At 55.3% G+C, this 21,568-nt stretch overlaps 35 non-coding genes across 35 annotated transcripts; 26 read left to right on the top strand and 9 right to left on the bottom strand.

Moving 5' to 3' along the window:
- The first annotated feature begins 234 nt into the window (after positions 1-234).
- Trnam-cau lies at positions 235-307 on the top strand. The gene has a single exon. It is a non-coding gene; the product is annotated as a tRNA-Met (tRNA).
- A 573-nt stretch (positions 308-880) lies between these two features.
- Trnai-aau lies at positions 881-954 on the top strand. Its single transcript has one exon. It is a non-coding gene; the product is annotated as a tRNA-Ile (tRNA).
- Positions 955-1,546: 592 nt separating this feature from the next.
- On the bottom strand, positions 1,547-1,618 carry Trnaa-ugc. The gene has a single exon. It is a non-coding gene; the product is annotated as a tRNA-Ala (tRNA).
- Positions 1,619-1,958: 340 nt separating this feature from the next.
- On the top strand, positions 1,959-2,029 carry Trnag-gcc. The gene has a single exon. It is a non-coding gene; the product is annotated as a tRNA-Gly (tRNA).
- Positions 2,030-2,404: 375 nt separating this feature from the next.
- On the top strand, positions 2,405-2,477 carry Trnam-cau. Its single transcript has one exon. It is a non-coding gene; the product is annotated as a tRNA-Met (tRNA).
- Positions 2,478-3,050: 573 nt separating this feature from the next.
- Positions 3,051-3,124, top strand: Trnai-aau. Its single transcript has one exon. It is a non-coding gene; the product is annotated as a tRNA-Ile (tRNA).
- Positions 3,125-3,716: 592 nt separating this feature from the next.
- Trnaa-ugc lies at positions 3,717-3,788 on the bottom strand. Its single transcript has one exon. It is a non-coding gene; the product is annotated as a tRNA-Ala (tRNA).
- A 340-nt stretch (positions 3,789-4,128) lies between these two features.
- On the top strand, positions 4,129-4,199 carry Trnag-gcc. Its single transcript has one exon. It is a non-coding gene; the product is annotated as a tRNA-Gly (tRNA).
- Positions 4,200-4,574: 375 nt separating this feature from the next.
- Positions 4,575-4,647, top strand: Trnam-cau. The gene has a single exon. It is a non-coding gene; the product is annotated as a tRNA-Met (tRNA).
- Positions 4,648-5,220: 573 nt separating this feature from the next.
- Positions 5,221-5,294, top strand: Trnai-aau. Its single transcript has one exon. It is a non-coding gene; the product is annotated as a tRNA-Ile (tRNA).
- Positions 5,295-5,886: 592 nt separating this feature from the next.
- Positions 5,887-5,958, bottom strand: Trnaa-ugc. The gene has a single exon. It is a non-coding gene; the product is annotated as a tRNA-Ala (tRNA).
- Positions 5,959-6,298: 340 nt separating this feature from the next.
- Positions 6,299-6,369, top strand: Trnag-gcc. Its single transcript has one exon. It is a non-coding gene; the product is annotated as a tRNA-Gly (tRNA).
- A 375-nt stretch (positions 6,370-6,744) lies between these two features.
- Positions 6,745-6,817, top strand: Trnam-cau. Its single transcript has one exon. It is a non-coding gene; the product is annotated as a tRNA-Met (tRNA).
- Positions 6,818-7,390: 573 nt separating this feature from the next.
- Positions 7,391-7,464, top strand: Trnai-aau. Its single transcript has one exon. It is a non-coding gene; the product is annotated as a tRNA-Ile (tRNA).
- Positions 7,465-8,056: 592 nt separating this feature from the next.
- Trnaa-ugc lies at positions 8,057-8,128 on the bottom strand. Its single transcript has one exon. It is a non-coding gene; the product is annotated as a tRNA-Ala (tRNA).
- A 340-nt stretch (positions 8,129-8,468) lies between these two features.
- On the top strand, positions 8,469-8,539 carry Trnag-gcc. The gene has a single exon. It is a non-coding gene; the product is annotated as a tRNA-Gly (tRNA).
- Positions 8,540-8,914: 375 nt separating this feature from the next.
- Trnam-cau lies at positions 8,915-8,987 on the top strand. The gene has a single exon. It is a non-coding gene; the product is annotated as a tRNA-Met (tRNA).
- Positions 8,988-9,560: 573 nt separating this feature from the next.
- Trnai-aau lies at positions 9,561-9,634 on the top strand. Its single transcript has one exon. It is a non-coding gene; the product is annotated as a tRNA-Ile (tRNA).
- Positions 9,635-10,226: 592 nt separating this feature from the next.
- Trnaa-ugc lies at positions 10,227-10,298 on the bottom strand. Its single transcript has one exon. It is a non-coding gene; the product is annotated as a tRNA-Ala (tRNA).
- Positions 10,299-10,638: 340 nt separating this feature from the next.
- Positions 10,639-10,709, top strand: Trnag-gcc. The gene has a single exon. It is a non-coding gene; the product is annotated as a tRNA-Gly (tRNA).
- Positions 10,710-11,084: 375 nt separating this feature from the next.
- On the top strand, positions 11,085-11,157 carry Trnam-cau. Its single transcript has one exon. It is a non-coding gene; the product is annotated as a tRNA-Met (tRNA).
- A 573-nt stretch (positions 11,158-11,730) lies between these two features.
- Trnai-aau lies at positions 11,731-11,804 on the top strand. Its single transcript has one exon. It is a non-coding gene; the product is annotated as a tRNA-Ile (tRNA).
- Positions 11,805-12,396: 592 nt separating this feature from the next.
- On the bottom strand, positions 12,397-12,468 carry Trnaa-ugc. Its single transcript has one exon. It is a non-coding gene; the product is annotated as a tRNA-Ala (tRNA).
- Positions 12,469-12,808: 340 nt separating this feature from the next.
- Trnag-gcc lies at positions 12,809-12,879 on the top strand. The gene has a single exon. It is a non-coding gene; the product is annotated as a tRNA-Gly (tRNA).
- A 375-nt stretch (positions 12,880-13,254) lies between these two features.
- Trnam-cau lies at positions 13,255-13,327 on the top strand. The gene has a single exon. It is a non-coding gene; the product is annotated as a tRNA-Met (tRNA).
- A 573-nt stretch (positions 13,328-13,900) lies between these two features.
- On the top strand, positions 13,901-13,974 carry Trnai-aau. Its single transcript has one exon. It is a non-coding gene; the product is annotated as a tRNA-Ile (tRNA).
- A 592-nt stretch (positions 13,975-14,566) lies between these two features.
- Positions 14,567-14,638, bottom strand: Trnaa-ugc. Its single transcript has one exon. It is a non-coding gene; the product is annotated as a tRNA-Ala (tRNA).
- A 340-nt stretch (positions 14,639-14,978) lies between these two features.
- Positions 14,979-15,049, top strand: Trnag-gcc. Its single transcript has one exon. It is a non-coding gene; the product is annotated as a tRNA-Gly (tRNA).
- A 375-nt stretch (positions 15,050-15,424) lies between these two features.
- Positions 15,425-15,497, top strand: Trnam-cau. The gene has a single exon. It is a non-coding gene; the product is annotated as a tRNA-Met (tRNA).
- A 573-nt stretch (positions 15,498-16,070) lies between these two features.
- Positions 16,071-16,144, top strand: Trnai-aau. The gene has a single exon. It is a non-coding gene; the product is annotated as a tRNA-Ile (tRNA).
- A 592-nt stretch (positions 16,145-16,736) lies between these two features.
- Positions 16,737-16,808, bottom strand: Trnaa-ugc. The gene has a single exon. It is a non-coding gene; the product is annotated as a tRNA-Ala (tRNA).
- A 340-nt stretch (positions 16,809-17,148) lies between these two features.
- Trnag-gcc lies at positions 17,149-17,219 on the top strand. Its single transcript has one exon. It is a non-coding gene; the product is annotated as a tRNA-Gly (tRNA).
- Positions 17,220-17,594: 375 nt separating this feature from the next.
- Positions 17,595-17,667, top strand: Trnam-cau. The gene has a single exon. It is a non-coding gene; the product is annotated as a tRNA-Met (tRNA).
- A 573-nt stretch (positions 17,668-18,240) lies between these two features.
- Trnai-aau lies at positions 18,241-18,314 on the top strand. The gene has a single exon. It is a non-coding gene; the product is annotated as a tRNA-Ile (tRNA).
- Positions 18,315-18,906: 592 nt separating this feature from the next.
- On the bottom strand, positions 18,907-18,978 carry Trnaa-ugc. Its single transcript has one exon. It is a non-coding gene; the product is annotated as a tRNA-Ala (tRNA).
- Between the last annotated feature and the right edge of the window lie 2,590 nt (positions 18,979-21,568).

Below are 21,568 nucleotides of genomic sequence, written 5' to 3'. Positions count from 1 at the left end.
CGGACTGGCGTCGGCCTGGCCTCACAAGTTGCTGTGTCCAGGTGCCTCCGAGGCAATGAACTTGAACGACGGGGAGTACTGCCCATCGTTGCAAAAGCTGCAGCACCACCACAATCAACTGGGCCGGCAATGCACGTGTAGCAACAGAACACGTTATCCACCAAGTAGAGTATCTCTGCGTCTAACAATGGGTACGCTACTTGCCCAGTTCCCAGGACCAACGGTCCGCCCCGTGCCTCGGTAGCGCAGTAGTCAGCGCGTAAGTCTCATAATTTTAAGGTCGTGAGTTCGATCCTCACCCGGGGCATTTAATTTTCTGTGACTCACGGTGGTGCTGTCGCTAGGGCTCGAACTTATTTCTTGTTTGTTATCCACAACGTTTCAACGCTTCAGAGAGAAAATTTACACTTCCTGTTATTGATACTGACAGCTTTCCTTTTCCTCTTCTCCCAGTAGAGCATGAAGCCAAAAGCATTGCTCTGAGACTTTTGAGGTGCGCGCCTTGCCAGCCGGTATGCGCAATGACGTTCGCAAAGAGAGAAGGGTGCCGACACGGGCCTCGGCACGAAATGTGCGAGAGACCATCCGATCCGTCGAACGGACGCCCAAATCCGGTGAGATCTAGTGGCTAGGATGCCTGGCTATCACCCCGGAGGCCCGGGCTCGATTGCCGGTACCGGAACGGAATTTTTTCCACACGAATCGTCTCAAGTTTCAGCAGTGCGTGCTGCCGTTTCCCGTCCTGCTCGCAGTACAGCTACTGTTTCGTGACCGCCAGCAGAACATATACGGGCGAAGCAGACACACGGTGACCCTAGAAGTGGCGTGTGGCTTCATGCCACGTGTTTCCAGCGTAGGGCTGAGCAACCGTCCGCGTGGAGGCCCGTTAGCTCAGTTGGTTAGAGCGTCGTGCTAATAACGCGAAGGTCGTGGGTTCGATCCCCCCACAGGCCAGTAGGCTTTTACTACTACGAAAAGGCAGCGCCGATTTCAGCTGGCGAGTGTGATGACCAAAAGATCATCGCCCTGCGTGGACGTTGGCAGAGGATCCGAACCCGACTCGTCGGGAAGCGCTGCAGCATTCGCTCGGCAATGGTCACAATATGTTGAATACGCTGGTTCTCATACGGCAAAGAGAAAATGAAAGAAAATGCCCGATTGCCGACGTGTAACAACTTTGGCCCTTGTCAGTGCTTGGGCGGGTGACCGCATGGGAACACAGGGTACTGTTGGCAATTTTGCTTCCTATTTTTCTTTCTCCTTTGTTTTCGCAGCTGCAGACCGATTCAGTGAGGGAGACGCCACCGTGAAATGAAGGGGCGTGCTGTGTGTCCACCGCCTCGCCTCTCCCTGCCTCTCTCAGTCGTTTCTCGTGCTTGTCGTTTTGATATAGGCCGACTGGAGAGCGTCAGCTCTCGCGTCAGCTGAGCAAAGTCGAGACAAGTCGAGACACACTGTAGGCTGGTCTGCAGCGAGTAAGAGGGAGAAAGAACATTAATTTAACGGCGCGTGGCAAAAGTACTCATACGCAAAGCTGAAAGCCTGCTGCGGTGGCCGGGAATCGAACCCGGATCAACTGCTTGCAAGGCAACTATGCTGACCTTTACACCACCACCGCACAACCGGGCGCCCCCACGCCGCGCTGTGTCGGCTTCCCGCCAGTCGGCAGCGGCCGAAGGTGATCGTAGCCCTAGGCGCATTACGAGGTAGGCTAGGGGAGCACATGCAGATGCATTCGCACGGCGTATCCATGCACATTTCGCACCCTTTGTCAAGAGTCGGCGCCGGCGACGCAAGAGGACGCAGAGGACGGCGTTCTGGCGGCATTTTTAGGCGGTACAGTGCAGGATTCAGCGTCTGCAGCATTTTCTCGACAGAATGCTACGGCGCTTGACGGCAGTCCCACGTTATCTCGAGACATCTGCTGGGGAAGCAGCGAAAGGTTGCTACTGGTCTGAGCATCGGTGGTTCAGTGGTAGAATGCTCGCCTGCCACGCGGGCGGCCCGGGTTCGTTTCCCGGCCGATGCATCGTTTTGCTTTTCCCGCGGTGCCGTGTGGCTTGCGCGCTTGAGATGCACGATCCACAAGAATGTATAGCGGGATTCCCTTGAGAAGAACCGAGAACGCAGCACGTGCGGTTCCCCACTCGGACGCTCGCGTCATGTTCTGCGGACTGGCGTCGGCCTGGCCTCACAAGTTGCTGTGTCCAGGTGCCTCCGAGGCAATGAACTTGAACGACGGGGAGTACTGCCCATCGTTGCAAAAGCTGCAGCACCACCACAATCAACTGGGCCGGCAATGCACGTGTAGCAACAGAACACGTTATCCACCAAGTAGAGTATCTCTGCGTCTAACATTGGGTACGCTACTTGCCCAGTTCCCAGGACCAACGGTCCGCCCCGTGCCTCGGTAGCGCAGTAGTCAGCGCGTAAGTCTCATAATTTTAAGGTCGTGAGTTCGATCCTCACCCGGGGCATTTAATTTTCTGTGACTCACGGTGGTGCTGTCGCTAGGGCTCGAACTTATTTCTTGTTTGTTATCCACAACGTTTCAACGCTTCAGAGAGAAAATTTACACTTCCTGTTATTGATACTGACAGCTTTCCTTTTCCTCTTCTCCCAGTAGAGCATGAAGCCAAAAGCATTGCTCTGAGACTTTTGAGGTGCGCGCCTTGCCAGCCGGTATGCGCAATGACGTTCGCAAAGAGAGAAGGGTGCCGACACGGGCCTCGGCACGAAATGTGCGAGAGACCATCCGATCCGTCGAACGGACGCCCAAATCCGGTGAGATCTAGTGGCTAGGATGCCTGGCTATCACCCCGGAGGCCCGGGCTCGATTGCCGGTACCGGAACGGAATTTTTTCCACACGAATCGTCTCAAGTTTCAGCAGTGCGTGCTGCCGTTTCCCGTCCTGCTCGCAGTACAGCTACTGTTTCGTGACCGCCAGCAGAACATATACGGGCGAAGCAGACACACGGTGACCCTAGAAGTGGCGTGTGGCTTCATGCCACGTGTTTCCAGCGTAGGGCTGAGCAACCGTCCGCGTGGAGGCCCGTTAGCTCAGTTGGTTAGAGCGTCGTGCTAATAACGCGAAGGTCGTGGGTTCGATCCCCCCACGGGCCAGTAGGCTTTTACTACTACGAAAAGGCAGCGCCGATTTCAGCTGGCGAGTGTGATGACCAAAAGATCATCGCCCTGCGTGGACGTTGGCAGAGGATCCGAACCCGACTCGTCGGGAAGCGCTGCAGCATTCGGTCGGCAATGGTCACAATATGTTGAATACGCTGGTTCTCATACGGCAAAGAGAAAATGAAAGAAAATGCCCGATTGCCGACGTGTAACAACTTTGGCCCTTGTCAGTGCTTGGGCGGGTGACCGCATGGGAACACAGGGTACTGTTGGCAATTTTGCTTCCTATTTTTCTTTCTCCTTTGTTTTCGCAGCTGCAGACCGATTCAGTGAGGGAGACGCCACCGTGAAATGAAGGGGCGTGCTGTGTGTCCACCGCCTCGCCTCTCCCTGCCTCTCTCAGTCGTTTCTCGTGCTTGTCGTTTTGATATAGGCCGACTGGAGAGCGTCAGCTCTCGCGTCAGCTGAGCAAAGTCGAGACAAGTCGAGACACACTGTAGGCTGGTCTGCAGCGAGTAAGAGGGAGAAAGAACATTAATTTAACGGCGCGTGGCAAAAGTACTCATACGCAAAGCTGAAAGCCTGCTGCGGTGGCCGGGAATCGAACCCGGATCAACTGCTTGCAAGGCAACTATGCTGACCTTTACACCACCACCGCACAACCGGGCGCCCCCACGCCGCGCTGTGTCGGCTTCCCGCCAGTCGGCAGCGGCCGAAGGTGATCGTAGCCCTAGGCGCATTACGAGGTAGGCTAGGGGAGCACATGCAGATGCATTCGCACGGCGTATCCATGCACATTTCGCACCCTTTGTCAAGAGTCGGCGCCGGCGACGCAAGAGGACGCAGAGGACGGCGTTCTGGCGGCATTTTTAGGCGGTACAGTGCAGGATTCAGCGTCTGCAGCATTTTATCGACAGAATGCTACGGCGCTTGACGGCAGTCCCACGTTATCTCGAGACATCTGCTGGGGAAGCAGCGAAAGGTTGCTACTGGTCTGAGCATCGGTGGTTCAGTGGTAGAATGCTCGCCTGCCACGCGGGCGGCCCGGGTTCGTTTCCCGGCCGATGCATCGTTTTGCTTTTCCCGCGGTGCCGTGTGGCTTGCGCGCTTGAGATGCACGATCCACAAGAATGTATAGCGGGATTCCCTTGAGAAGAACCGAGAACGCAGCACGTGCGGTTCCCCACTCGGACGCTCGCGTCATGTTCTGCGGACTGGCGTCGGCCTGGCCTCACAAGTTGCTGTGTCCAGGTGCCTCCGAGGCAATGAACTTGAACGACGGGGAGTACTGCCCATCGTTGCAAAAGCTGCAGCACCACCACAATCAACTGGGCCGGCAATGCACGTGTAGCAACAGAACACGTTATCCACCAAGTAGAGTATCTCTGCGTCTAACATTGGGTACGCTACTTGCCCAGTTCCCAGGACCAACGGTCCGCCCCGTGCCTCGGTAGCGCAGTAGTCAGCGCGTAAGTCTCATAATTTTAAGGTCGTGAGTTCGATCCTCACCCGGGGCATTTAATTTTCTGTGACTCACGGTGGTGCTGTCGCTAGGGCTCGAACTTATTTCTTGTTTGTTATCCACAACGTTTCAACGCTTCAGAGAGAAAATTTACACTTCCTGTTATTGATACTGACAGCTTTCCTTTTCCTCTTCTCCCAGTAGAGCATGAAGCCAAAAGCATTGCTCTGAGACTTTTGAGGTGCGCGCCTTGCCAGCCGGTATGCGCAATGACGTTCGCAAAGAGAGAAGGGTGCCGACACGGGCCTCGGCACGAAATGTGCGAGAGACCATCCGATCCGTCGAACGGACGCCCAAATCCGGTGAGATCTAGTGGCTAGGATGCCTGGCTATCACCCCGGAGGCCCGGGCTCGATTGCCGGTACCGGAACGGAATTTTTTCCACACGAATCGTCTCAAGTTTCAGCAGTGCGTGCTGCCGTTTCCCGTCCTGCTCGCAGTACAGCTACTGTTTCGTGACCGCCAGCAGAACATATACGGGCGAAGCAGACACACGGTGACCCTAGAAGTGGCGTGTGGCTTCATGCCACGTGTTTCCAGCGTAGGGCTGAGCAACCGTCCGCGTGGAGGCCCGTTAGCTCAGTTGGTTAGAGCGTCGTGCTAATAACGCGAAGGTCGTGGGTTCGATCCCCCCACGGGCCAGTAGGCTTTTACTACTACGAAAAGGCAGCGCCGATTTCAGCTGGCGAGTGTGATGACCAAAAGATCATCGCCCTGCGTGGACGTTGGCAGAGGATCCGAACCCGACTCGTCGGGAAGCGCTGCAGCATTCGCTCGGCAATGGTCACAATATGTTGAATACGCTGGTTCTCATACGGCAAAGAGAAAATGAAAGAAAATGCCCGATTGCCGACGTGTAACAACTTTGGCCCTTGTCAGTGCTTGGGCGGGTGACCGCATGGGAACACAGGGTACTGTTGGCAATTTTGCTTCCTATTTTTCTTTCTCCTTTGTTTTCGCAGCTGCAGACCGATTCAGTGAGGGAGACGCCACCGTGAAATGAAGGGGCGTGCTGTGTGTCCACCGCCTCGCCTCTCCCTGCCTCTCTCAGTCGTTTCTCGTGCTTGTCGTTTTGATATAGGCCGACTGGAGAGCGTCAGCTCTCGCGTCAGCTGAGCAAAGTCGAGACAAGTCGAGACACACTGTAGGCTGGTCTGCAGCGAGTAAGAGGGAGAAAGAACATTAATTTAACGGCGCGTGGCAAAAGTACTCATACGCAAAGCTGAAAGCCTGCTGCGGTGGCCGGGAATCGAACCCGGATCAACTGCTTGCAAGGCAACTATGCTGACCTTTACACCACCACCGCACAACCGGGCGCCCCCACGCCGCGCTGTGTCGGCTTCCCGCCAGTCGGCAGCGGCCGAAGGTGATCGTAGCCCTAGGCGCATTACGAGGTAGGCTAGGGGAGCACATGCAGATGCATTCGCACGGCGTATCCATGCACATTTCGCACCCTTTGTCAAGAGTCGGCGCCGGCGACGCAAGAGGACGCAGAGGACGGCGTTCTGGCGGCATTTTTAGGCGGTACAGTGCAGGATTCAGCGTCTGCAGCATTTTATCGACAGAATGCTACGGCGCTTGACGGCAGTCCCACGTTATCTCGAGACATCTGCTGGGGAAGCAGCGAAAGGTTGCTACTGGTCTGAGCATCGGTGGTTCAGTGGTAGAATGCTCGCCTGCCACGCGGGCGGCCCGGGTTCGTTTCCCGGCCGATGCATCGTTTTGCTTTTCCCGCGGTGCCGTGTGGCTTGCGCGCTTGAGATGCACGATCCACAAGAATGTATAGCGGGATTCCCTTGAGAAGAACCGAGAACGCAGCACGTGCGGTTCCTCACTCGGACGCTCGCGTCATGTTCTGCGGACTGGCGTCGGCCTGGCCTCACAAGTTGCTGTGTCCAGGTGCCTCCGAGGCAATGAACTTGAACGACGGGGAGTACTGCCCATCGTTGCAAAAGCTGCAGCACCACCACAATCAACTGGGCCGGCAATGCACGTGTAGCAACAGAACACGTTATCCACCAAGTAGAGTATCTCTGCGTCTAACAATGGGTACGCTACTTGCCCAGTTCCCAGGACCAACGGTCCGCCCCGTGCCTCGGTAGCGCAGTAGTCAGCGCGTAAGTCTCATAATTTTAAGGTCGTGAGTTCGATCCTCACCCGGGGCATTTAATTTTCTGTGACTCACGGTGGTGCTGTCGCTAGGGCTCGAACTTATTTCTTGTTTCTTATCCACAACGTTTCAACGCTTCAGAGAGAAAATTTACACTTCCTGTTATTGATACTGACAGCTTTCCTTTTCCTCTTCTCCCAGTAGAGCATGAAGCCAAAAGCATTGCTCTGAGACTTTTGAGGTGCGCGCCTTGCCAGCCGGTATGCGCAATGACGTTCGCAAAGAGAGAAGGGTGCCGACACGGGCCTCGGCACGAAATGTGCGAGAGACCATCCGATCCGTCGAACGGACGCCCAAATCCGGTGAGATCTAGTGGCTAGGATGCCTGGCTATCACCCCGGAGGCCCGGGCTCGATTGCCGGTACCGGAACGGAATTTTTTCCACACGAATCGTCTCAAGTTTCAGCAGTGCGTGCTGCCGTTTCCCGTCCTGCTCGCAGTACAGCTACTGTTTCGTGACCGCCAGCAGAACATATACGGGCGAAGCAGACACACGGTGACCCTAGAAGTGGCGTGTGGCTTCATGCCACGTGTTTCCAGCGTAGGGCTGAGCAACCGTCGGCGTGGAGGCCCGTTAGCTCAGTTGGTTAGAGCGTCGTGCTAATAACGCGAAGGTCGTGGGTTCGATCCCCCCACGGGCCAGTAGGCTTTTACTACTACGAAAAGGCAGCGCCGATTTCAGCTGGCGAGTGTGATGACCAAAAGATCATCGCCCTGCGTGGACGTTGGCAGAGGATCCGAACCCGACTCGTCGGGAAGCGCTGCAGCATTCGCTCGGCAATGGTCACAATATGTTGAATACGCTGGTTCTCATACGGCAAAGAGAAAATGAAAGAAAATGCCCGATTGCCGACGTGTAACAACTTTGGCCCTTGTCAGTGCTTGGGCGGGTGACCGCATGGGAACACAGGGTACTGTTGGCAATTTTGCTTCCTATTTTTCTTTCTCCTTTGTTTTCGCAGCTGCAGACCGATTCAGTGAGGGAGACGCCACCGTGAAATGAAGGGGCGTGCTGTGTGTCCACCGCCTCGCCTCTCCCTGCCTCTCTCAGTCGTTTCTCGTGCTTGTCGTTTTGATATAGGCCGACTGGAGAGCGTCAGCTCTCGCGTCAGCTGAGCAAAGTCGAGACAAGTCGAGACACACTGTAGGCTGGTCTGCAGCGAGTAAGAGGGAGAAAGAACATTAATTTAACGGCGCGTGGCAAAAGTACTCATACGCAAAGCTGAAAGCCTGCTGCGGTGGCCGGGAATCGAACCCGGATCAACTGCTTGCAAGGCAACTATGCTGACCTTTACACCACCACCGCACAACCGGGCGCCCCCACGCCGCGCTGTGTCGGCTTCCCGCCAGTCGGCAGCGGCCGAAGGTGATCGTAGCCCTAGGCGCATTACGAGGTAGGCTAGGGGAGCACATGCAGATGCATTCGCACGGCGTATCCATGCACATTTCGCACCCTTTGTCAAGAGTCGGCGCCGGCGACGCAAGAGGACGCAGAGGACGGCGTTCTGGCGGCATTTTTAGGCGGTACAGTGCAGGATTCAGCGTCTGCAGCATTTTATCGACAGAATGCTACGGCGCTTGACGGCAGTCCCACGTTATCTCGAGACATCTGCTGGGGAAGCAGCGAAAGGTTGCTACTGGTCTGAGCATCGGTGGTTCAGTGGTAGAATGCTCGCCTGCCACGCGGGCGGCCCGGGTTCGTTTCCCGGCCGATGCATCGTTTTGCTTTTCCCGCGGTGCCGTGTGGCTTGCGCGCTTGAGATGCACGATCCACAAGAATGTATAGCGGGATTCCCTTGAGAAGAACCGAGAACGCAGCACGTGCGGTTCCCCACTCGGACGCTCGCGTCATGTTCTGCGGACTGGCGTCGGCCTGGCCTCACAAGTTGCTGTGTCCAGGTGCCTCCGAGGCAATGAACTTGAACGACGGGGAGTACTGCCCATCGTTGCAAAAGCTGCAGCACCACCACAATCAACTGGGCCGGCAATGCACGTGTAGCAACAGAACACGTTATCCACCAAGTAGAGTATCTCTGCGTCTAACAATGGGTACGCTACTTGCCCAGTTCCCAGGACCAACGGTCCGCCCCGTGCCTCGGTAGCGCAGTAGTCAGCGCGTAAGTCTCATAATTTTAAGGTCGTGAGTTCGATCCTCACCCGGGGCATTTAATTTTCTGTGACTCACGGTGGTGCTGTCGCTAGGGCTCGAACTTATTTCTTGTTTGTTATCCACAACGTTTCAACGCTTCAGAGAGAAAATTTACACTTCCTGTTATTGATACTGACAGCTTTCCTTTTCCTCTTCTCCCAGTAGAGCATGAAGCCAAAAGCATTGCTCTGAGACTTTTGAGGTGCGCGCCTTGCCAGCCGGTATGCGCAATGACGTTCGCAAAGAGAGAAGGGTGCCGACACGGGCCTCGGCACGAAATGTGCGAGAGACCATCCGATCCGTCGAACGGACGCCCAAATCCGGTGAGATCTAGTGGCTAGGATGCCTGGCTATCACCCCGGAGGCCCGGGCTCGATTGCCGGTACCGGAACGGAATTTTTTCCACACGAATCGTCTCAAGTTTCAGCAGTGCGTGCTGCCGTTTCCCGTCCTGCTCGCAGTACAGCTACTGTTTCGTGACCGCCAGCAGAACATATACGGGCGAAGCAGACACACGGTGACCCTAGAAGTGGCGTGTGGCTTCATGCCACGTGTTTCCAGCGTAGGGCTGAGCAACCGTCCGCGTGGAGGCCCGTTAGCTCAGTTGGTTAGAGCGTCGTGCTAATAACGCGAAGGTCGTGGGTTCGATCCCCCCACGGGCCAGTAGGCTTTTACTACTACGAAAAGGCAGCGCCGATTTCAGCTGGCGAGTGTGATGACCAAAAGATCATCGCCCTGCGTGGACGTTGGCAGAGGATCCGAACCCGACTCGTCGGGAAGCGCTGCAGCATTCGCTCGGCAATGGTCACAATATGTTGAATACGCTGGTTCTCATACGGCAAAGAGAAAATGAAAGAAAATGCCCGATTGCCGACGTGTAACAACTTTGGCCCTTGTCAGTGCTTGGGCGGGTGACCGCATGGGAACACAGGGTACTGTTGGCAATTTTGCTTCCTATTTTTCTTTCTCCTTTGTTTTCGCAGCTGCAGACCGATTCAGTGAGGGAGACGCCACCGTGAAATGAAGGGGCGTGCTGTGTGTCCACCGCCTCGCCTCTCCCTGCCTCTCTCAGTCGTTTCTCGTGCTTGTCGTTTTGATATAGGCCGACTGGAGAGCGTCAGCTCTCGCGTCAGCTGAGCAAAGTCGAGACAAGTCGAGACACACTGTAGGCTGGTCTGCAGCGAGTAAGAGGGAGAAAGAACATTAATTTAACGGCGCGTGGCAAAAGTACTCATACGCAAAGCTGAAAGCCTGCTGCGGTGGCCGGGAATCGAACCCGGATCAACTGCTTGCAAGGCAACTATGCTGACCTTTACACCACCACCGCACAACCGGGCGCCCCCACGCCGCGCTGTGTCGGCTTCCCGCCAGTCGGCAGCGGCCGAAGGTGATCGTAGCCCTAGGCGCATTACGAGGTAGGCTAGGGGAGCACATGCAGATGCATTCGCACGGCGTATCCATGCACATTTCGCACCCTTTGTCAAGAGTCGGCGCCGGCGACGCAAGAGGACGCAGAGGACGGCGTTCTGGCGGCATTTTTAGGCGGTACAGTGCAGGATTCAGCGTCTGCAGCATTTTATCGACAGAATGCTACGGCGCTTGACGGCAGTCCCACGTTATCTCGAGACATCTGCTGGGGAAGCAGCGAAAGGTTGCTACTGGTCTGAGCATCGGTGGTTCAGTGGTAGAATGCTCGCCTGCCACGCGGGCGGCCCGGGTTCGTTTCCCGGCCGATGCATCGTTTTGCTTTTCCCGCGGTGCCGTGTGGCTTGCGCGCTTGAGATGCACGATCCACAAGAATGTATAGCGGGATTCCCTTGAGAAGAACCGAGAACGCAGCACGTGCGGTTCCTCACTCGGACGCTCGCGTCATGTTCTGCGGACTGGCGTCGGCCTGGCCTCACAAGTTGCTGTGTCCAGGTGCCTCCGAGGCAATGAACTTGAACGACGGGGAGTACTGCCCATCGTTGCAAAAGCTGCAGCACCACCACAATCAACTGGGCCGGCAATGCACGTGTAGCAACAGAACACGTTATCCACCAAGTAGAGTATCTCTGCGTCTAACAATGGGTACGCTACTTGCCCAGTTCCCAGGACCAACGGTCCGCCCCGTGCCTCGGTAGCGCAGTAGTCAGCGCGTAAGTCTCATAATTTTAAGGTCGTGAGTTCGATCCTCACCCGGGGCATTTAATTTTCTGTGACTCACGGTGGTGCTGTCGCTAGGGCTCGAACTTATTTCTTGTTTCTTATCCACAACGTTTCAACGCTTCAGAGAGAAAATTTACACTTCCTGTTATTGATACTGACAGCTTTCCTTTTCCTCTTCTCCCAGTAGAGCATGAAGCCAAAAGCATTGCTCTGAGACTTTTGAGGTGCGCGCCTTGCCAGCCGGTATGCGCAATGACGTTCGCAAAGAGAGAAGGGTGCCGACACGGGCCTCGGCACGAAATGTGCGAGAGACCATCCGATCCGTCGAACGGACGCCCAAATCCGGTGAGATCTAGTGGCTAGGATGCCTGGCTATCACCCCGGAGGCCCGGGCTCGATTGCCGGTACCGGAACGGAATTTTTTCCACACGAATCGTCTCAAGTTTCAGCAGTGCGTGCTGCCGTTTCCCGTCCTGCTCGCAGTACAGCTACTGTTTCGTGACCGCCAGCAGAACATATACGGGCGAAGCAGACACACGGTGACCCTAGAAGTGGCGTGTGGCTTCATGCCACGTGTTTCCAGCGTAGGGCTGAGCAACCGTCGGCGTGGAGGCCCGTTAGCTCAGTTGGTTAGAGCGTCGTGCTAATAACGCGAAGGTCGTGGGTTCGATCCCCCCACGGGCCAGTAGGCTTTTACTACTACGAAAAGGCAGCGCCGATTTCAGCTGGCGAGTGTGATGACCAAAAGATCATCGCCCTGCGTGGACGTTGGCAGAGGATCCGAACCCGACTCGTCGGGAAGCGCTGCAGCATTCGCTCGGCAATGGTCACAATATGTTGAATACGCTGGTTCTCATACGGCAAAGAGAAAATGAAAGAAAATGCCCGATTGCCGACGTGTAACAACTTTGGCCCTTGTCAGTGCTTGGGCGGGTGACCGCATGGGAACACAGGGTACTGTTGGCAATTTTGCTTCCTATTTTTCTTTCTCCTTTGTTTTCGCAGCTGCAGACCGATTCAGTGAGGGAGACGCCACCGTGAAATGAAGGGGCGTGCTGTGTGTCCACCGCCTCGCCTCTCCCTGCCTCTCTCAGTCGTTTCTCGTGCTTGTCGTTTTGATATAGGCCGACTGGAGAGCGTCAGCTCTCGCGTCAGCTGAGCAAAGTCGAGACAAGTCGAGACACACTGTAGGCTGGTCTGCAGCGAGTAAGAGGGAGAAAGAACATTAATTTAACGGCGCGTGGCAAAAGTACTCATACGCAAAGCTGAAAGCCTGCTGCGGTGGCCGGGAATCGAACCCGGATCAACTGCTTGCAAGGCAACTATGCTGACCTTTACACCACCACCGCACAACCGGGCGCCCCCACGCCGCGCTGTGTCGGCTTCCCGCCAGTCGGCAGCGGCCGAAGGTGATCGTAGCCCTAGGCGCATTACGAGGTAGGCTAGGGGAGCACATGCAGATGCATTCGCACGGCGTATCCATGCACATTTCGCACCCTTTGTCAAGAGTCGGCGCCGGCGACGCAAGAGGACGCAGAGGACGGCGTTCTGGCGGCATTTTTAGGCGGTACAGTGCAGGATTCAGCGTCTGCAGCATTTTATCGACAGAATGCTACGGCGCTTGACGGCAGTCCCACGTTATCTCGAGACATCTGCTGGGGAAGCAGCGAAAGGTTGCTACTGGTCTGAGCATCGGTGGTTCAGTGGTAGAATGCTCGCCTGCCACGCGGGCGGCCCGGGTTCGTTTCCCGGCCGATGCATCGTTTTGCTTTTCCCGCGGTGCCGTGTGGCTTGCGCGCTTGAGATGCACGATCCACAAGAATGTATAGCGGGATTCCCTTGAGAAGAACCGAGAACGCAGCACGTGCGGTTCCCCACTCGGACGCTCGCGTCATGTTCTGCGGACTGGCGTCGGCCTGGCCTCACAAGTTGCTGTGTCCAGGTGCCTCCGAGGCAATGAACTTGAACGACGGGGAGTACTGCCCATCGTTGCAAAAGCTGCAGCACCACCACAATCAACTGGGCCGGCAATGCACGTGTAGCAACAGAACACGTTATCCACCAAGTAGAGTATCTCTGCGTCTAACAATGGGTACGCTACTTGCCCAGTTCCCAGGACCAACGGTCCGCCCCGTGCCTCGGTAGCGCAGTAGTCAGCGCGTAAGTCTCATAATTTTAAGGTCGTGAGTTCGATCCTCACCCGGGGCATTTAATTTTCTGTGACTCACGGTGGTGCTGTCGCTAGGGCTCGAACTTATTTCTTGTTTGTTATCCACAACGTTTCAACGCTTCAGAGAGAAAATTTACACTTCCTGTTATTGATACTGACAGCTTTCCTTTTCCTCTTCTCCCAGTAGAGCATGAAGCCAAAAGCATTGCTCTGAGACTTTTGAGGTGCGCGCCTTGCCAGCCGGTATGCGCAATGACGTTCGCAAAGAGAGAAGGGTGCCGACACGGGCCTCGGCACGAAATGTGCGAGAGACCATCCGATCCGTCGAACGGACGCCCAAATCCGGTGAGATCTAGTGGCTAGGATGCCTGGCTATCACCCCGGAGGCCCGGGCTCGATTGCCGGTACCGGAACGGAATTTTTTCCACACGAATCGTCTCAAGTTTCAGCAGTGCGTGCTGCCGTTTCCCGTCCTGCTCGCAGTACAGCTACTGTTTCGTGACCGCCAGCAGAACATATACGGGCGAAGCAGACACACGGTGACCCTAGAAGTGGCGTGTGGCTTCATGCCACGTGTTTCCAGCGTAGGGCTGAGCAACCGTCGGCGTGGAGGCCCGTTAGCTCAGTTGGTTAGAGCGTCATGCTAATAACGCGAAGGTCGTGGGTTCGATCCCCCCACGGGCCAGTAGGCTTTTACTACTACGAAAAGGCAGCGCCGATTTCAGCTGGCGAGTGTGATGACCAAAAGATCATCGCCCTGCGTGGACGTTGGCAGAGGATCCGAACCCGACTCGTCGGGAAGCGCTGCAGCATTCGCTCGGCAATGGTCACAATATGTTGAATACGCTGGTTCTCATACGGCAAAGAGAAAATGAAAGAAAATGCCCGATTGCCGACGTGTAACAACTTTGGCCCTTGTCAGTGCTTGGGCGGGTGACCGCATGGGAACACAGGGTACTGTTGGCAATTTTGCTTCCTATTTTTCTTTCTCCTTTGTTTTCGCAGCTGCAGACCGATTCAGTGAGGGAGACGCCACCGTGAAATGAAGGGGCGTGCTGTGTGTCCACCGCCTCGCCTCTCCCTGCCTCTCTCAGTCGTTTCTCGTGCTTGTCGTTTTGATATAGGCCGACTGGAGAGCGTCAGCTCTCGCGTCAGCTGAGCAAAGTCGAGACAAGTCGAGACACACTGTAGGCTGGTCTGCAGCGAGTAAGAGGGAGAAAGAACATTAATTTAACGGCGCGTGGCAAAAGTACTCATACGCAAAGCTGAAAGCCTGCTGCGGTGGCCGGGAATCGAACCCGGATCAACTGCTTGCAAGGCAACTATGCTGACCTTTACACCACCACCGCACAACCGGGCGCCCCCACGCCGCGCTGTGTCGGCTTCCCGCCAGTCGGCAGCGGCCGAAGGTGATCGTAGCCCTAGGCGCATTACGAGGTAGGCTAGGGGAGCACATGCAGATGCATTCGCACGGCGTATCCATGCACATTTCGCACCCTTTGTCAAGAGTCGGCGCCGGCGACGCAAGAGGACGCAGAGGACGGCGTTCTGGCGGCATTTTTAGGCGGTACAGTGCAGGATTCAGCGTCTGCAGCATTTTATCGACAGAATGCTACGGCGCTTGACGGCAGTCCCACGTTATCTCGAGACATCTGCTGGGGAAGCAGCGAAAGGTTGCTACTGGTCTGAGCATCGGTGGTTCAGTGGTAGAATGCTCGCCTGCCACGCGGGCGGCCCGGGTTCGTTTCCCGGCCGATGCATCGTTTTGCTTTTCCCGCGGTGCCGTGTGGCTTGCGCGCTTGAGATGCACGATCCACAAGAATGTATAGCGGGATTCCCTTGAGAAGAACCGAGAACGCAGCACGTGCGGTTCCCCACTCGGACGCTCGCGTCATGTTCTGCGGACTGGCGTCGGCCTGGCCTCACAAGTTGCTGTGTCCAGGTGCCTCCGAGGCAATGAACTTGAACGACGGGGAGTACTGCCCATCGTTGCAAAAGCTGCAGCACCACCACAATCAACTGGGCCGGCAATGCACGTGTAGCAACAGAACACGTTATCCACCAAGTAGAGTATCTCTGCGTCTAACAATGGGTACGCTACTTGCCCAGTTCCCAGGACCAACGGTCCGCCCCGTGCCTCGGTAGCGCAGTAGTCAGCGCGTAAGTCTCATAATTTTAAGGTCGTGAGTTCGATCCTCACCCGGGGCATTTAATTTTCTGTGACTCACGGTGGTGCTGTCGCTAGGGCTCGAACTTATTTCTTGTTTGTTATCCACAACGTTTCAACGCTTCAGAGAGAAAATTTACACTTCCTGTTATTGATACTGACAGCTTTCCTTTTCCTCTTCTCCCAGTAGAGCATGAAGCCAAAAGCATTGCTCTGAGACTTTTGAGGTGCGCGCCTTGCCAGCCGGTATGCGCAATGACGTTCGCAAAGAGAGAAGGGTGCCGACACGGGCCTCGGCACGAAATGTGCGAGAGACCATCCGATCCGTCGAACGGACGCCCAAATCCGGTGAGATCTAGTGGCTAGGATGCCTGGCTATCACCCCGGAGGCCCGGGCTCGATTGCCGGTACCGGAACGGAATTTTTTCCACACGAATCGTCTCAAGTTTCAGCAGTGCGTGCTGCCGTTTCCCGTCCTGCTCGCAGTACAGCTACTGTTTCGTGACCGCCAGCAGAACATATACGGGCGAAGCAGACACACGGTGACCCTAGAAGTGGCGTGTGGCTTCATGCCACGTGTTTCCAGCGTAGGGCTGAGCAACCGTCGGCGTGGAGGCCCGTTAGCTCAGTTGGTTAGAGCGTCGTGCTAATAACGCGAAGGTCGTGGGTTCGATCCCCCCACGGGCCAGTAGGCTTTTACTACTACGAAAAGGCAGCGCCGATTTCAGCTGGCGAGTGTGATGACCAAAAGATCATCGCCCTGCGTGGACGTTGGCAGAGGATCCGAACCCGACTCGTCGGGAAGCGCTGCAGCATTCGCTCGGCAATGGTCACAATATGTTGAATACGCTGGTTCTCATACGGCAAAGAGAAAATGAAAGAAAATGCCCGATTGCCGACGTGTAACAACTTTGGCCCTTGTCAGTGCTTGGGCGGGTGACCGCATGGGAACACAGGGTACTGTTGGCAATTTTGCTTCCTATTTTTCTTTCTCCTTTGTTTTCGCAGCTGCAGACCGATTCAGTGAGGGAGACGCCACCGTGAAATGAAGGGGCGTGCTGTGTGTCCACCGCCTCGCCTCTCCCTGCCTCTCTCAGTCGTTTCTCGTGCTTGTCGTTTTGATATAGGCCGACTGGAGAGCGTCAGCTCTCGCGTCAGCTGAGCAAAGTCGAGACAAGTCGAGACACACTGTAGGCTGGTCTGCAGCGAGTAAGAGGGAGAAAGAACATTAATTTAACGGCGCGTGGCAAAAGTACTCATACGCAAAGCTGAAAGCCTGCTGCGGTGGCCGGGAATCGAACCCGGATCAACTGCTTGCAAGGCAACTATGCTGACCTTTACACCACCACCGCACAACCGGGCGCCCCCACGCCGCGCTGTGTCGGCTTCCCGCCAGTCGGCAGCGGCCGAAGGTGATCGTAGCCCTAGGCGCATTACGAGGTAGGCTAGGGGAGCACATGCAGATGCATTCGCACGGCGTATCCATGCACATTTCGCACCCTTTGTCAAGAGTCGGCGCCGGCGACGCAAGAGGACGCAGAGGACGGCGTTCTGGCGGCATTTTTAGGCGGTACAGTGCAGGATTCAGCGTCTGCAGCATTTTATCGACAGAATGCTACGGCGCTTGACGGCAGTCCCACGTTATCTCGAGACATCTGCTGGGGAAGCAGCGAAAGGTTGCTACTGGTCTGAGCATCGGTGGTTCAGTGGTAGAATGCTCGCCTGCCACGCGGGCGGCCCGGGTTCGTTTCCCGGCCGATGCATCGTTTTGCTTTTCCCGCGGTGCCGTGTGGCTTGCGCGCTTGAGATGCACGATCCACAAGAATGTATAGCGGGATTCCCTTGAGAAGAACCGAGAACGCAGCACGTGCGGTTCCCCACTCGGACGCTCGCGTCATGTTCTGCGGACTGGCGTCGGCCTGGCCTCACAAGTTGCTGTGTCCAGGTGCCTCCGAGGCAATGAACTTGAACGACGGGGAGTACTGCCCATCGTTGCAAAAGCTGCAGCACCACCACAATCAACTGGGCCGGCAATGCACGTGTAGCAACAGAACACGTTATCCACCAAGTAGAGTATCTCTGCGTCTAACAATGGGTACGCTACTTGCCCAGTTCCCAGGACCAACGGTCCGCCCCGTGCCTCGGTAGCGCAGTAGTCAGCGCGTAAGTCTCATAATTTTAAGGTCGTGAGTTCGATCCTCACCCGGGGCATTTAATTTTCTGTGACTCACGGTGGTGCTGTCGCTAGGGCTCGAACTTATTTCTTGTTTGTTATCCACAACGTTTCAACGCTTCAGAGAGAAAATTTACACTTCCTGTTATTGATACTGACAGCTTTCCTTTTCCTCTTCTCCCAGTAGAGCATGAAGCCAAAAGCATTGCTCTGAGACTTTTGAGGTGCGCGCCTTGCCAGCCGGTATGCGCAATGACGTTCGCAAAGAGAGAAGGGTGCCGACACGGGCCTCGGCACGAAATGTGCGAGAGACCATCCGATCCGTCGAACGGACGCCCAAATCCGGTGAGATCTAGTGGCTAGGATGCCTGGCTATCACCCCGGAGGCCCGGGCTCGATTGCCGGTACCGGAACGGAATTTTTTCCACACGAATCGTCTCAAGTTTCAGCAGTGCGTGCTGCCGTTTCCCGTCCTGCTCGCAGTACAGCTACTGTTTCGTGACCGCCAGCAGAACATATACGGGCGAAGCAGACACACGGTGACCCTAGAAGTGGCGTGTGGCTTCATGCCACGTGTTTCCAGCGTAGGGCTGAGCAACCGTCCGCGTGGAGGCCCGTTAGCTCAGTTGGTTAGAGCGTCGTGCTAATAACGCGAAGGTCGTGGGTTCGATCCCCCCACGGGCCAGTAGGCTTTTACTACTACGAAAAGGCAGCGCCGATTTCAGCTGGCGAGTGTGATGACCAAAAGATCATCGCCCTGCGTGGACGTTGGCAGAGGATCCGAACCCGACTCGTCGGGAAGCGCTGCAGCATTCGCTCGGCAATGGTCACAATATGTTGAATACGCTGGTTCTCATACGGCAAAGAGAAAATGAAAGAAAATGCCCGATTGCCGACGTGTAACAACTTTGGCCCTTGTCAGTGCTTGGGCGGGTGACCGCATGGGAACACAGGGTACTGTTGGCAATTTTGCTTCCTATTTTTCTTTCTCCTTTGTTTTCGCAGCTGCAGACCGATTCAGTGAGGGAGACGCCACCGTGAAATGAAGGGGCGTGCTGTGTGTCCACCGCCTCGCCTCTCCCTGCCTCTCTCAGTCGTTTCTCGTGCTTGTCGTTTTGATATAGGCCGACTGGAGAGCGTCAGCTCTCGCGTCAGCTGAGCAAAGTCGAGACAAGTCGAGACACACTGTAGGCTGGTCTGCAGCGAGTAAGAGGGAGAAAGAACATTAATTTAACGGCGCGTGGCAAAAGTACTCATCCGCAAAGCTGAAAGCCTGCTGCGGTGGCCGGGAATCGAACCCGGATCAACTGCTTGCAAGGCAACTATGCTGACCTTTACACCACCACCGCACAACCGGGCGCCCCCACGCCGCGCTGTGTCGGCTTCCCGCCAGTCGGCAGCGGCGGAAGGTGATCGTACCTGGCAGGCGCATTTCGAGGCAGGCTAGGGGAGCACATCCAGACGCATTCGGACAGCGTATCCGTGCGCATCGCGCGGGGCAGCGGGACGGTTGCGGCTTTGTTTACGTCGCCGGGACTTTGGCGCTTCGTTCTTCGTGATTGCTGCTTTCAAGTTTTGTAAGTAACAAAATGTCGACATTTTCGAGAGCTAACACCGTTCAGTGTGTCTTTGATAGAAGTGCTGTCCGCCCTACCGCATTTGAAATACACGAATGGTTATTCGAAGACTTAAAGATACCGGAAGAAATCGTAGACACCTTTCAATTGGACTTTGTTCAGTATTGCTTGTTCTTGAAATTTACGTCTGGGGACTTGTGTGAAAAATTTGTTGCTAAATTTGGTGGCAGTCGCCGTTTTAAACATGCAGACGGCAGTATTAGTAATGTGCAAATTGTGGCGTCAGGGTTTGGAATTCGAACTGTCCGTGTTTTTAATGTACCACCTGAATGCCCTGATCAAGTTTTATCTCGTGCCTTGTCGCGGTTTGGTGACGTTCTGAACATTACGATGGAGAAATGGTCTAGTGCATACCGTTATAAAGTTGCTAGTGGTGTCCGTAGTGTCCGGATGGACCTGAAACAACATATTCCTTCCTACTTTGTAATCGGTGGGGTTCGTGCACAGATCTCATATATCGGGCAACCGCCGACATGTGCCGTATGTCATTCCACGGAACATTTAAGGGGTGACTGCCCTCGACGGCGGCCTGTTCAGTTACCGCGCCAAGATGTTGTGGGTGGTAGCGATAAATTTGTGCCCCTTATGAGTGAGATTGTAGCAGGAACATCCTTTACCGGTCCGACCGACCGACCGACCGTGCGACCGTCGGCCGTTGCTTCTGTCGAAGACAGGTCCGTCGCGGAAAATAATAACACGACTGTCGGGCAGGAGGAAATGGAGGTTGTCCAGGACCCGCCTGCCCCGACCGACCGGGTTGATGACGAACGGGACGTACTCCCTGTTAATACTGCTCCCGTTCAATCGGAATCGGTGGAGGCAACAGACGCTTCTTTACCCCCGCCGCCCCTCCCGGTGCCAACTTCTGCCGAAACTGTAACGCCTTCAGCGGAAAGTAAAAAGCAACGCCGCCAGCGGGGCAAGGGTAAACAGGTCAGGGATCCGAACCCGGCCGCCCTCGCGAATCCGCCAGCCACGGAGAGTGGCAGTGAAAGTGAGCCAATGTCACAGGGTTCCTCCCGTAATAGCAGCCCCGCCAGGACAGAGAAGATTCGAGCACACACTGCTCACTTGAAACAATTTCTCAGTGCCGGGAAGGAACAGGACATTGCTGCTGCTAAGCGCAAATTAGAACAGGGCAGTGAGCAGTTACCACAGCGCCCGCGCAAATATTCGGTGCCGTCACAGCCGGCCGTAACATCGCGCGGCGGCCAGGCGGAAGCCGCCCAGTCGGCGGGCGACGCACGACCACCCCCGCCACCTGATAGTCACAGCCCGTGGTGGCAACAGCAGGAGGACGAGGGGGGCCAGTAGAGTGTGCGAAGACCTACATTGTCCTTGACATGGAAACTACTGTATCTTGTACTGCGTCCAGTGTATTGTCGTGCCATGTTTTTGTAGAATTGCTACTAACCACTACAGTGTTTTAAGACCTACTGAAATTTCCATTTTTATGCCAGCTGCTGTTCGTTTACGTGTAAGTCCGGCATTTTATCACACTTCGTTGGTGTTTTTTTCTCTTGCTCTGTATTGTCCATCTGCTTAAAATGTCAACGCAATCACGCCCCACGGGTATGTTTTCTGTTTTGACATTAAACGTTGCCGGTATCTCAGCGGCGCACAAGATAGCAGCTTTTACAGACGTTTTATTTCATGGAAATTTTAGTATTGCCCTTCTTCAAGAGGTATCTAGTGACGTTTTTAGCAATATCCCAGGTTATGATGTTGTTTACAATCTGAATAGTGATAATAATTGTGGCACTGCGATTTTATATAAGTCGTCTTTAGAGCCTACGGACATCCAACTTCTCCCAAATGGTCGTATCTTAGCGTGTGTGATTGAGGGAGTCCAATTTGTCAACGTCTATGTGCCCTCGGGGACTGATCAAAAACGCACACGCGCTCGTTTTTTTACCACGGACATATGCCCCTTTTTGGCTACGGCTCGCCCCATCATATTGGGTGGCGATTTTAATTGTGTTGTTGCCTCTGCTGACCAATACCCCACCCCCACAAAATGTGCTGAACTGACTACCCTTTTAAATGCAGTGGACTTGCGTGATACGTGGCGTCACTACCATCCCATTATGACGCAGTATACGCACTTTTCTACTAGGGGGGCCAGTCGCATTGATAGGATCTACGTTTCACGGGAGCTAACAGGCGCTTTATGTGCAGTCGAAGTTCTGCCTGTCGCCGTGAGTGATCACTGTGGCTACGTGTGCGTTTTGCGGTTGCCGTGCTGTCGCACGAAATCTCTTCCGGCATATTGGAAATTCAATACCGGCCATCTGGGTGCCGA

Source organism: Schistocerca piceifrons, unplaced genomic scaffold, assembly GCF_021461385.2.
Source record: "Schistocerca piceifrons isolate TAMUIC-IGC-003096 unplaced genomic scaffold, iqSchPice1.1 HiC_scaffold_530, whole genome shotgun sequence".
Lineage (NCBI taxonomy): Eukaryota > Metazoa > Arthropoda > Insecta > Orthoptera > Acrididae > Schistocerca > Schistocerca piceifrons.
Note: the sequence above shows the minus strand (reverse complement) of the source record. Positions and strands in the feature narration are given on the sequence as shown.